The 14,546-nt window shown below is 31.8% G+C and overlaps 1 long non-coding RNA gene across 1 annotated transcript; it reads right to left on the bottom strand.

Moving 5' to 3' along the window:
* Nucleotides 1-2,176: 2,176 nt before the first annotated feature.
* On the bottom strand, nucleotides 2,177-13,545 carry LOC148604687 (uncharacterized). The gene is made up of 4 exons (XR_015916084.1): nucleotides 13,374-13,545; nucleotides 8,440-8,494; nucleotides 6,217-6,510; nucleotides 2,177-4,938 (listed from the first exon to the last, which is right to left on the bottom strand). It is a non-coding gene; the product is annotated as an uncharacterized LOC148604687 (long non-coding RNA).
* Nucleotides 13,546-14,546: the final 1,001 nt, after the last annotated feature.

Raw genomic sequence — 14,546 nt, 5'->3', positions numbered from 1 at the left:
ATATGCATGAAGTTGGTTTATATTTTACTTCACACAAATGTTTACCCTTTATAATATCTCAAACATATGAAAAACATGTGAAAAACATATGTTGCAATGTTTCAACATTAATTGCTATACATGAAATGTAATCTCTGAATAAATTTCCATTTAAATCCATCTGTTTAGACATATAGATAGAATTAAACAAACTTTAACCATTTCACAGTAAAAAACAGTTTAACTTGTGTTTCAAGATTCATTAAAAAAACATTATAGCAAAGTTTTACTTACGAAAATTATGACGCAAGGACTGATTGTGTGACAAACACACACACACTAAGAGACAGAAACACAGACAGGGAGATTAACTTTATAAGTTATGTTAAGAAGAACAAAAAACTTACAGTAAATAACATCAAAGCCAGACTTTTTTTAATTTGTTGGTTTACGACCACCAACTTCCAAATATACAGAATGAAAAAAAATAACACTTGATTCCTCAATTCAGCCAACCCTAAACTGATGGATTTACTTCCGTAATTCTAAAGTCTAGCTCAATATTTCTTTTTCTCTTTGGGTTATTCCAAGAAATAGATAAAATTTAATTTGAAAAAAAAGCATTCAGTAGTTGTATAATATGATGTATATACATACCAATATATATATTGCTTTAAATATTTCTGTCATATTTATATCAACTGACAAATATTTTTTTCTTAAAATCTGTAAATCAACAATTAATAATTACCATAGCTTAAAACTTGCCACAAATATATTGATTATCAATTTATATAAAGTATCTACCATCACATACTGCATAGAACTACCTGTAAAAAAAATCCTTTTCACCAGATTAACAATATAATAATCTGAGTTCCGCGGAGGGAACGACCAAAAATTTGCATCACAAATTTGACAGTTCTAACATCATTGGGAATTTTTCAGACCCTTCTATAAGTTTACGTTATCTTCCCTGTATCAATTTGATCCGATGGAGCAGTGTAGCAAATAGAGTCGTCATATTCTGAGATACAGTACAAGGATCACTAAAGGAGGGTAACTCTGTTCACAATTTTGCACATCAACTACAGATTTATTGCTGCTGGAAAGTCAAATTAGTGTGTATACATTCTCCTGTTTTTGTGAAGACAAACATGAAGTTGCACACTCTGTCATGCTAAGTGTACCACTTGTCATACAGAAAGCTGAAATCCAAAAGCAATCAGAATTCCTGGCAATGTATGCACCCTCTATATAAAGCAACATTTGGAAGTTGAAATCCATTCCTTCATCAGGAGTTAAGATAATTGCCACCGACAAAGTGATTCCAAATTTAACATCCGCTCATTGAATGGGAGTTTAAAAATAGGAAAGCTTAGTATATTCAATTAACATGGGACTTAGATTTCCTTATGCTTGTAAAATAAGTCTATCCTTTGTTTTCCAATACACAAAAAAAAATGGATAAAATCGTGTAGAGTGAACCGTGTAGAGTAAACCAAATAACTGTCTATACTGAACCAATGTTAAAGTCCAACAAATTCTCTTTAGACAGGCTTCAGTATATCAATGACAAATTATTTTCCAGGGCAAAAATAATTACCATTTAACTAAAATAAAAAAAAAGGATGCGCTTGTGTCTAAAATTTTCATCCCATTCTTGGTAGGGTTTAACATGGATTGCCTCCCTTTACTTCCAACCATAACATACAAAGCTTACCAACAACTTTTAATGCACTTTCCACGAACAAAACACTCAGTGACAAGATATTAGATATACATGTACTGCAGAGTGAATCTGATTATGAAATATTCCATTAATGAAGAATGACATCTCCAAATCTTTTTACAGTGGTGATACATATATTGGGATGAAAATAAGAATATAATGGCTTTAAACTTATATTCATCTTTCCTACTTCAAAATTTTAGATAAAAGTGATAGAAATGAGATGTAATGTGTTGAAAGGATCAAATCAGCAGTTACAAAACAAATCATGAACACAGTTATTTCAAAATATGAAGAACATTTCCAATGACAGATAATCAGACTAAAAGAGTGATTTCCATGTGATTAAATATTAAAAGACAGAAATCCTTATCCACAATTCAAAAGCAGCATTATCTAAGTTTCACATGTATTTACAATATAATATACAATTTGTGGATTTAAGTAGAAAGTAAATACAATGAATTTCCTTTTAGCTGTGTTATTTTTAATTTTTTTTTTGCATCATACAATTTCACAGTGAGCCATTCCATAATATCAGAAAATTAGCAAGCTGTTATTGACAGACACATTCAGAAAATATACATAATTACTTAAAATTACATCTTCATATAAAACATGTACAAAGTATGAACATAGAGCTACTGACATTCAACAGATCTGATCACTTACAAAATAATAATATCTAGCAGAAGAGAAGGTTCTTTATTTGAAGACTTCACAAGGGTTGTTACAGAGAGATTCAATAATACATGTACCAGTTTGAGTCTAATTATTCTGTAAACATTCGAACTACTTTTTGATAGGTTCAACTTTCATATTTAAAAAGTTTAAATAATGATTGAATCCTGGAATCTGTTGCATCATAACATAAGTCAAAATGTTGTCACAAAATATTGCTTAGTACAAATGTTTATTAATGAATTTGTTAAAAAAAAAAAAAATAGAATAGGGGACACATTTTTTGTCACATCCAAAAAAAAAAGAATGCATTCAACTAAATATATTGCCAGGTGTTGTCTTGGCAAAAATATATAAGAGTTTGGCACATATATGCCCACTGCTGTAAGGAGGAGATAACTCTGCAACATGGGAGATAACTCCAGTAAATGATACATAGGGAATGATATTGGTATAGAGGAATGCTAAACAACCTTGTTTTACAAATCAGGCATCATTGGGTCAGACTTTAAATCTACAGTTACTGATAGGGCTGAACAAATTTTAGATCATAGTGACACTTTAAGTATCATTGTGTGTAAGAATAAGGCATTGGATGGCATCATTTTTCTCAATTTGGTCTTTTTTCACCTCAAATACATTCAATACATCTATTTAACGACTGAAAGGCTATTTTAATTTATCCTAATGCATCTGTAATGTAGATATCTTTTTACTGGTTATATAGGGGAAAGAAGTGAAAACATTTTCCCACAATTTTTCCATAACGCATTTCAACTAAACTTGACTTGTCAATATCTTAATAAGGCAAACTTTACAAACACTTTGATGGTTATTTCTGGAAGTAGTAAGGTATAAATTCTTGGATAATATTTGTTTTTTTTTCTTCACGTGCAACACCTTATATACATTTTGCCTGATTCTTAGGCGTAGAAGTACTTAAATCACTGCTCTCGTTTAAGAATAAAAAGGATTTCAGAGGGTTGTAACATCTTCTCAGAACAATATAAGTAGAAAAAAATGATGGGTCAGTGTGTTCATTTTTGAGATATACGCATCTGAAATTTTGGTAGGAAAAGAATTTCTCTTGGTTTTACATAGCTTTTGTCTAAATAGGTTAAAAAAACAGAAGAAATAACAAAGATTTCTTAAAAACTTCTCAAAATCATTTTAAGGTGTGTTTAATGAAATTATGAAAAGAAAAGCTGGGATCACTGGGCAAAAAAAAATTATGCTATGAAATGGATTAACCCAGGAGTCTGAAAATCCAACAAAGATGGCTGAACATGAGCAGTAAACTCCTAAAAAATACAGCACGTTACCAACTAGAAGGCACAAAAGCACAAAATCAACAGTAGTCAATAGAAATAAAATTTCAAATAATCAACAAGTCAAACTTTAACTACTTATATGTATCAACATTCTTATAATAAAATTTAAAGAAAAAACAATAGGAATATACATACAAAGCCAGTTATATAAAATGTCCGTTTATACATCAGGTATAACATTATAATGTTAGTTATAGCACAGCATTGTAACACATTTACAGTAACAACTTAAGCTAAAACAGAGAATAGAAAAAATACTATGTTTCTACTTCCAAAAATAAACTTTACATTTGTATTTAAAAAAGAGGGCATAAATATATATTTGAAAAAGTTAAAAGACTATAATTTACAACTGTAATTAATTGAACACAAGAAATACTTCTGCTAGCACAAAGATACAGATGGAACAAAGAACATTTTACTGATTGCAAGAGAATTAAATGTCAGGGCACAAGCAGATCCACAGAAGCCCTGGTTTCTGGGTCCCCTTATTTTCAGAAAGTTATATAGTACAAATCGAAAATCACTGAAGTTGACCATCTTTAGGAGAGTAAGCAGTCCCCCCTTTTCAGATTTTTTTATCTGCCACAACAAAGAAATATTGGAATATTCTTTTCTTAGAGCAGGTTTTCAATTATTTATAAAATATACTGGATCCATTACAGATTGTATAATTTGAAAATCATGACAAAAATTGTCTTGTAACCTGAACCCATCCCACCTTCCCCCAAACACCTCACCTACTGACTACTTAGGTAGGGAAAAATATTCAGATCATATAAAGTTGTGAAAATACAGTTTAAAATGGAGATTTTTTTTCTGGAATTGTAAGAAAGAGATTCAAATAAACAAGAAGGGTTTTCATGCCTAAAATAACTTCCCTTAAGACATTACATACTGTAGGATAAATATCATCACCAAGAATCATTAGTTTTATGATACAATAAGTAGAAAAAACTCTCATCAAGAAGGATGTATTAAACAATGAAATAGAAAATCTAGAGAAAATTCCTTCAATTAATAGCTGTCTTTTTATGAAATCAGCACCACAACATACAAGGCACACTATTTCCGTCTCTGTTTGGCAAAATCTGTACATTTTCTGCACCATATCTTTGCACACCTCAAGTCTCAATCACCAGTGAAAGTCTTGATACAAGATGATAGGCATTTAGCAACTACAACACATAGTCTTATGGATAATTCTTACATAATCTGAAAAAAAAACACAGGAGATATAGGGTCATTAAATAAAAACACAGAAAATATAGGGTCATTGAAAAAAGATACAAATATTAACCTTTACTTTGGCATTATTTTTCTTTAATTTAGATGAAATATTTTTTTCTTCAGTTATTTCACTTTTTCAGTTGTTAAAATCCCAAAATATAGGACACTAAATTATTGTATTTCAACATACAACATAATTCAACTTTAACTTTCAAGACTATGCAGATGAAATTCAATATTGAACTTTCAAGACCGTAGAAATAAGATAATCAAAGAGTAATCAAGGGAACCAAGGTTATAGCGGTAATCAAAAGAATGTAATCCAGGGACAAAGACCAGACATGGAAAACAGACATACACAACAAAGAACATAAAGTAACTAAAATCATACATACAAAGTAACAAAAGTAAATGAGCAACTCGAACTCCACTAAAAACTGGGAGCATGGACCAGGTGCACCAGTAGGGTAAGCGTCCTCTGCTTTTCTAGAAACACCCGCCGAGTTGCTCATAAAAAGTCAAGTCCGGGGTAGACAAACGAGGAAAGAAAAACTATGACAAATGTTCACCAATTTAGATTCTAGGTCATGAAATACTATCGCAAACTCGTGTTGACCCTCCTTGCTTGGCATCACAGATTGAAGTATTTTAAGCAAATTGAAAATAAAACAACAAATAATGACATTGGTGCCAAAAACAATTTCTTCTTTCTTTACCGACAAGTTCTAAATATTCACTGAGGTTGTAAATTAAGCATTATGTCATCTAATCTGCAGTCAAATCAATCAATCAATCTACAGTGTAGAAAACTTGTTACACAAGAGTAGAAATATCTATTTTTATACAGGTAAAACATGAAATTGCACATGGTTTTGTGGTAAGTATACCCCCACTTGAACAGGAAGTTGTTATTGGACAGCAAACAAAATGACTTGCAACATGTAAACCATCTATATAAACACACATACTAAATTTGAAATCAATCCATCCACTGAGGGCCATGAATTTTGTCATGAAAATTTGGATGGACAGACATACAGACGAACAGACAGACTCCATGATCACTATATACCTCCCACTTTTCAAGCTGGGGTATAACAATGGAAATCTTATTCCAGCATGTAAATGAAATAAAAAAAGTGGTTGTGATCAACAGTTGCACAGAAAACTGTATTTTGTGGACTGACAAAATGTACAAACTTTTACCTATATATCTCCCAAAAGCTGAGGAGAAAAAAATAAAAGCATTAGATTTATCCTCACCACAAATATATCACATGGTTTTATTTGATGCCATCAGCCCCTTTATACAATACAACATGGTCGTCTGATTGGTTTAAATGGATTGTCCCTAATGGGGTACAAGAAGGGATCCTGAGAAGCATTATTCTCACAGTATTGTACTATCTCTGGTATCGTAACTGACATCTTTGTTCTCGATATGTTCAGATTTGTTGTCAGTAATGTAACTTGGTTCCGCAGATCTTTGGTGCGTTTGTCCTCCCACTGTGGTGCTTGTCTATTGTACATATTCATTTTTCTTTTGTCTTATGAAATCTACAAAATAATAATAAGTATGTTTATATTAAAAGGGCAAATAAGATAAAATAGTGTTTAAAATACCTAAAAGAGTGTATTTTGTGCATGAGTTAATTATCCATGCATTCTCAGCACAAGGATTTATAATTTGGTTATTCATAATAACCAGTTTATTATCCTATTTATCATATAGATTTTTTCAAAAATTTATTGTTATTGCCAAATATTTAATTTAATTTGATTTGTAACAAGCTTTCTGATTGGTTGGTTCTCATCAAGCAAACTAGGTTATTTTGTATCACCTGGCTTGATACTATGACGTCATTAAAGACAATTGGTCCGCACTCTGAAATTCAAATAATCCCAAACAAAATAATAATTTGACTACAAATCAATTCTTAATATTTGGTCTGTCACACATTAAAAATTAAACTATAAGTAATGTTTCTAATTTTTTAACAGGTCATATTCAATAACCTGGTTTGGGCCAGTATACATTTTTTATAAACTGCATTGCGGTTTATAGGTGTAAACTGCTGCATACCACATTATTTCAGTTAACCTGTTACAAAATTAAAAACATTCCTTAAATAAATTTATAATTTTGTGATCAGGTAGTGCATCTGATATTTCAAATCTCCAATGTAGGCAAATGAATTTAATACATGTATGTCATAAGAGAATAGTGTGGTGTTTTGGCTGAAAAAAAACTAAAGTGAAATTACAGAATTTCTTTTACATGTGTATTATCGAAACAGAATACACAAGGAACATTCAAAGGCTCACTGATACCTATATAATGACATACATTTCCCTATGATTTGGTTGTTTTATTTACATGTACTTGTTGGAAAGCTAAATATTTACCATGGACAATGTAATATGAAATAGTGATGTAAAAGCTTTGCTGTTACAATTGGTTTTTGTCTGATTTGGTATCATTTTCTATAAAATCTGACTGGCTAAGAGTGATGTCGTGATGTTTCTAACATTGTTCTCCAGACACCATTGGTGATATCATAGACCGGCCATTGCTAGAATTTCGGCCATGACAGACAGCTAAACTATTCCAAAAGAATCATAGAGAAAAGTGTCAGTATCTCCTCTCACTTAAAAAAAAAAACAGTAAAAAACTGTCTAAACTGAACCTGAATGTAAAAAAAACCATCCTATCAATGGAGCCTGAATATCCAAAAACCTGTCAAAACTCGGCCTGAATATCCAAAAATCTGTCTAAACTCAGCCAGACTATCAAAAAACCTGTCTAAACTCAGCTGGAATATCCAAAAACCTGTCTAAACTCAGCCTGAATATCCAAATACCTCAAAACTCTGCCTGAATATCCAAAAACCTGTCTAAACTCGGGCTGAATATCCAAAAGCCTGTCTAAATTCGGCCTGAATATCCAAAAACCTGTCAAAACTCGGCCCGAATATCAAAAAACCTGTCTAAACTCAGGCTGAATATCCAAAAACCTGTCTAAATTCGGCCTGAATATCCAAAAACCTTTCTAAATTCAGCCTAAATATAAAAAAACCTGTCTAAATTCCGCCTGAATATCCAAAAACCTGTCTAAACTCAGCCTGAATACCCAAATATCTCAAAGGTCAGCCTGAATATCCAAACACCTCTAAACTCAGCCTGAATATCCAAAAACCTGTCAAAACCAGATACTTTTTAGTCCCTTTATATTTATTTAAATGTATCTTTAAGTACACTTTACACCTGTCTAAACCAAACAAATCTAAACATCCAAAAGTAGTATGGTTTCCACAGGTTTCACTGTACATACAATTTTCCTATCAGTATACAAGTGCTTCTTAATCTTTACTTTCAATTCTAATTTGTTCCATTCTTTGGAGAAATAACGGTAAAATACATCATGCAATTTCTTACTACAAATCTAGGTTAAAATACATTATACAATAAAAAAAAAACACTCCTTACCTCCAATAAAATAACTTGTGCAATGTCTCAATTCTCTGTTATAGAGTCGTTTTACCTACAACACAAAGATTTGATATATAATAGGTTGACAATCAAGGTAACAGCTGTATAACTAATAAAAACTTACAACAGATGTTGTCCAGATCTACTAATTATCCCACTGACCCTACCATTAAATCTGTCTACTAGGGTATACTTATATCCTTACATAAGTACATGTATTCAATTCATCATTTAAATATTAATATACATGTACTAATCAATAAGCGTTTTTTACCTTTAGGAGTGAAAGTTGTATTGAGGTTAAGATTAAAAGTTGATATTCATAAATAGTTTGATAGCTTCATGGCTCTTATTACTACATGTACATTGAACATGTATATCACTGGCTCTTATTACTACATGTACATGTATATCACAGAGATAAAGTTTCTCAACATTAGTTTATGACCAGGTAGAGAAACAGATAATTATAGCGCATAACGAGATGGTCTTCCCTTCATAAGATGAAAAAACACCTGATGAATTCCTTAGGTAATTAACTAGACAATCCTTATAAACAGATGGTTTGGTCTTTATATTTGTAAAAAAATCAATAACACTAGGTACATGTATAAATAAATATGATGCATTAAGACCAAGCCCATGTATAGATGAGTTCAACACCATACACCCCCCACCCCATCGCACAAATTAATTATTTCTAATACCTAACAATTTACGTGGTTTTCGTGGTTAGGCCAAACCACAAAGTTTCATTGATGTTTATAATAAAAACCTCAAAACCACGAATTCAAAAATCCATGAAATTGTGTTTCTTCCCTAATCCATGAAAATTGGTAGCAATGAATTAAAATACTTTTGTAGTAGTTACAAGAGTAATATAATAAAAGAATAGAGTTGAACTTCCCTTGTTTAAATAACTAGTGCCTGATGAAATGTTTAGACTACATGTACTTACTACTAGACAATTAAGGTAAATTGGGATATATTTTGGTTGTAGTTTTATTTTGGCTTATTTGGCGCCTCTTCTAAAAGTGCAAAATTTAATACACCCAAATATAATGTATGCAAATATTTTGACTGTCAATATATTTATTCTAAAGGATTGCACAACGATACCGATAAAGAGGTTAATACATTATAATAAAACATATAATGAGCAAAATTTTCGGTCAACAAATGACCTTCAGTGCCTTAAATAACCTGAGTGTGTATGAAAGTAAATGATCTGTGAATGCAACTCACTACCTAATCAGGTGAATACGTGTGAGATATCAAAATTTTATTGACAGTTAACAAAGATCTTGAATATTGTGTACAGATACACATTGTGTGCTGATCTTGAACATTGTGCAAAACTATAAGACTAAAAATATTTACAAACACTGTAATAAGAAACTATACAAAATAGGAAGAACTTAAAATGTTTTTTATTAATTCCATGTGTATGTAAAACAAAGAGTTCTTTCATCCAAAATCCTTCCCGCTTCACTCTCTGTAGATCGCTCCAGATCGTGTTTTGTTCCACGATAAAGATTTGCATTTTGTTGAAATCCTCGAGGCAGCGGTTTGAAAATCTGAAGTGTTGACTCACTGGGAGTAAAGGCTTTTTTGTTAGGTTGATCCTGTGTCCGTTCAAGCGCTTGTGAAAAGGCTGCTTAGATTCACCAATATACTGAAGGCCAAAGATTAAAACACACCAAAATTTAAACATGCATGTTTTGATAGAAAACTGCCAAAATACCCCAATTTACCGTAACAAAAAGACTTAAACTTTTTATCATTTTATAAGTATTTTTAACCTCTGTTTGATAGAAAGGTTAAATGTGTCCGTTGCTCAGTTTTCTACCTAAGGAAATTTATTGGGTGATTGTCATGTAATCAAATGAAAACCAACTCTATTTCCTGAAGTTAACTAAATTACTTGCTGTAAAACTATGCTAGAAAGAAAGACCTTTGTTGATAGATTCTTAAAATACTATTCAAAATTGAGTCATACTTTATGGACAACTTCAATGTGTTGTTTTGACAATGGAAAACATAAACTACTCACCGCTATACTTCAGATTTAGTCAAATAACATACATGTACATGTATACATATAGGTATTATAATTATCTAGACAATTTCACTTAAATACACAATATGCATGTTTTTGTGCATGTACATGTACTGAAGCACTTTCTATATTTTTTCAAGTGTTCATTCTATATCCTTTTTAGTTACAAGTACATGTACTTTGGGTATAGTATTTCAACAATATCATTTCTATACAAATATGTATATGGATAATACAAGGAAATATCTCATTCAAGGATCTTGCCAGGGCATAATAACAAAAAATGTTTGCTTTTGGAAATATAATTCATTTTAAAAATAAGTCTCCTTTTTGAAATAGTCAAGATTCAGGATTTCCTTTTTATATAGTTATCTCACAACTTTTTTAGTGCACACTTCAAAAAAAAATTAGCACTAAAGAACCTCTATATACAAAGTTTATAGAATCACATTAAACATTCTAATTGTTTATAAATCAATCACTCAATCATCAAACTAGAATACTGCATAAAAAAAGAAAATCTATAATAACATTGTGTTTAATAAAGATGCAGTAAAACTTTGATTAAATTCCATGCAGTAGTGTAGGAGGAGTAATGGCTAAGAGATGGGTACCCTGTGTCACCATATTCATAAATAATAAAGTCCATGTTTTGCTCTGTGAAACCTCTATATCAAATTGGCTCCAAATCTTAAATAGGAGGCGCAAATGGAAATATGTAATACAGATTCTGTGAAAATTCCACTCAGTGGTGAAGAGGTAGTAATGGATTAGATAACGGTACCTCTATACAAAAAAGAAGTACTGAAGGGGAAGTATGGATGGACATCTCTATCAGTACCCCTCTGCAAAACAGAAGTACTGGAGGGGAAGTACGGAAGGACATCTCTATCAGTACCCCTCTGCAAAACAGGAGTACTGAAGTACTAAGTATGGATGGACATCTCTATCAGTACCTCTCTGCAAAACAGAAGTACTGAAGGGGAAGTATGGAAGGACATCTCTATCAGTACCCCTCTGCAAAACAGGAGTACTGAAGTACTAAGTATGGATGGACATCTCTATCAGTATCCCTCTGCAAAACAGAAGTACTGAAGGGGAAGTACGGAGGGACATTTCTATCAGTACCTCTCTGTAAAACATAAGTCCTGAAGGGGACGTACAAATGGACATCTCTATCAGTACCTTTCTACAAAACAGAAGTACTGAAGGGGAAGTACGGATGGACATCTCTATCAGTACCCCTCTGCAAAAAAGAAGTACTGAAGGGGACGTATAGATGGATATATATATATATATATCAGTACCCCTCTACAAAACAGAAGTACCGAAGGGGAAGTATGGATGAACATCTCTATCAATACCCCTCTGCAAAACAGAATTACTGAAGGGGAAGTATGAATGGACCTCTCTGCAAAACAGAAGTACTGAAGGGGACGTACATATGGACATATACATCAGTACCCCTCTGTAAAAAAGAAGTACTAAAGGGGAAGTATAGATGGCCATCTCTATCAGTGCCCCTCTGCAAAACAGAAATACTGAAGGGGAAGTATGGATGGACATCTCTATCAGTACCCCTCAGCAAAACAGAAGTACCGAAGGGGAAGTATGGATGGACATCTCTATCAGTACCCCTCTACAAAACAGAAGTACTAACGGGGACGTACGAATGGACATCTCTATCAGTACCCCTCTACAAAACTGAAGTACTGAAGGGGAAGTATGGAGGGACATTTCTATCAGTACCTCTCTCTAAAACAGAAGTACTGAAGGGGAAGTACGAATGGACATCTCTATCACTCAGTGATTAGGATTAGAATATTCTTAATGATCTGGATTTCAATGGTCCATTCTTTAAAATATTCTTTAAAACAGTATTTGATTTTAATGTAACATTTTCAGCTGGAATGTGATAAATGACCCAAGGCCCCCTCGTAAATCCCAATCACAGATCACATACATACACCCCCACTCACAGGGGCTCATTTAGGATGATTTAACAGGTTGTACTATCAATGGGCTATACTATCCAACATCACACTGTATGGTAATGGATAGTAACAACCATTGATAGTACAACCCATTAAATCAACTTAAACCAGCCCTTGTGTGTCAACTTACCAAGTAACTTCATTAGAGCCCTGCCAAAAGTCTAAATTTCAGAGAAGATACTGAATGTGTTTGTTTTAAGTCCAATGTGTATATAACCCAGATTTAAAAATATTTCTGTTTTCCACAGGACCTGAGTAATAAAAAAGGAGTCAGTCAAAATTGACAGTGATGTTGTGGATTAACAGAATAAAGTCATTTTTAAAAGTCTTGACCGAACATCATATCACACCCAAAGAAGTTCACTGGGATATTTCCTATCTCGACATCAAAACTACTATAATTCTGTATTGTTTTTATTATAACAGCTATATATAAGACCAAAAAACTTTCAGAGTATCAAAACATTACTAATACAAATCCATAAATCAGAAAATAAATGAGGAAAAAAGTTTGACAATATTCCACCAACAAAAACTTTTCATTCAGGTTGGTCAGCCTTTATGGCAAAGTAACCATTCAATTTTAATTTATGTATTAACAGTAAGAAAGACATGCATTTGAGAGTGTTAAACAACTGATAGAAACACTCTGCAATATTGTGACTATAAAATGAATAATGTAAGAAAATCTTTTTACCTACATGTACATACATGTACATGTACAATCAAAAAACATACAGAAAGAAGTCAAACTGAATTTCCAGCCACTATTTAAAAAGGGGATCAAGATACATTTATAAAAATATTCAGTTCAGTAATTTAAAAACATTATAATAAACACAAATTACAAATGTGACAAAAAAACCAAAAATCCAAACCTTTATAGCATGAGATTTCACAGACCTTTCAGTAGAAACCAGTTTATATCCACATATGGTCAATACATGTACATGTAACACCCTTCTTTCTACAACTAGGAATGTACACATGTACAGGAAACTGACATAGACAGGAAATTATTGTCCTAAGTCAAATGTAAACAAATACTATACTATATAGAGACACTAAAGATTAGGACAGGGAAGACTTCCTAGATAAATATACAGATGTCCATATACTCCAATACAACCATATTACCCAGGTAAATTTGTCAAATATGTCCTATTCATTTGGGCATCTTCTTCCTCAACCATTTAATAAAGATTTCAATGATAACATTTATAATTTCTTTATCATTTATTCAACGACAAAGAAATCTTTAGGTTTTGTAAAGTAAAATAGCAACGATGTTACTACATGTGTATTTTACTTTACAAAGCCTAAAGATTTATTACATTAATAACACCTCAAATATCTGTAACACTAGATAAAAATAGGGCATCTAATATAACATTGAATTATACATGTACATATACCTGCCTAATTGTTAGGCAATAAAGTATACAAATCCAATATTACTCTAAAATACTTGAACTGATCAAAGAGACTTTGAAGGCCTTATCAAATGAAAGTTATTGTCCATTACAGATTACAAGATAAAAAATCATGGATTACAAAATGTTTATAATTATTGACAAAAACCTGCATAAGTGTCATTTTAGTCTTCCAAGGGAAACAAATCAAAAAGAAACTTTTCATATTTGTAACTTTGACCCATTCAAGACTTTATTAGGCCTTATCAAGAATTGAATGTTTTTTTCTCATCTATTATAGATTTTAAGACTTTAGCTAACTAACTGCTTCACAGTGCACAGCTTTATATGACCTAAGAGATTGAACACAAGACAGTTTGGACTTATATACATGTAGACACAACATTCAAACTTGATTCTGTTCAAAAGTTGGATTGTGAATAAATGTTAATTGATGAAACATACATCAAATCAATAGAAAGTCGTTAAGGAACTTAAATTTGCAAACAGCTATGCAAAATAAGCAATAGTTTCTATTAATAGGAAAATGCATATTTTTTTAACCATGGATTTTTGACCTACTAGTTCTGAATTATCCTACACAATGTAATTGTGAACATAAAGAACATTCAAATGATG

Source organism: Perna viridis, chromosome 10, assembly GCF_037379345.1.
Source record: "Perna viridis isolate PV_CMFRI_1.1 ecotype Kerala chromosome 10, ASM3737934v1, whole genome shotgun sequence".
Lineage (NCBI taxonomy): Eukaryota > Metazoa > Mollusca > Bivalvia > Mytilida > Mytilidae > Perna > Perna viridis.
This window is presented reverse-complemented; position numbering and strand designations above follow the sequence as displayed.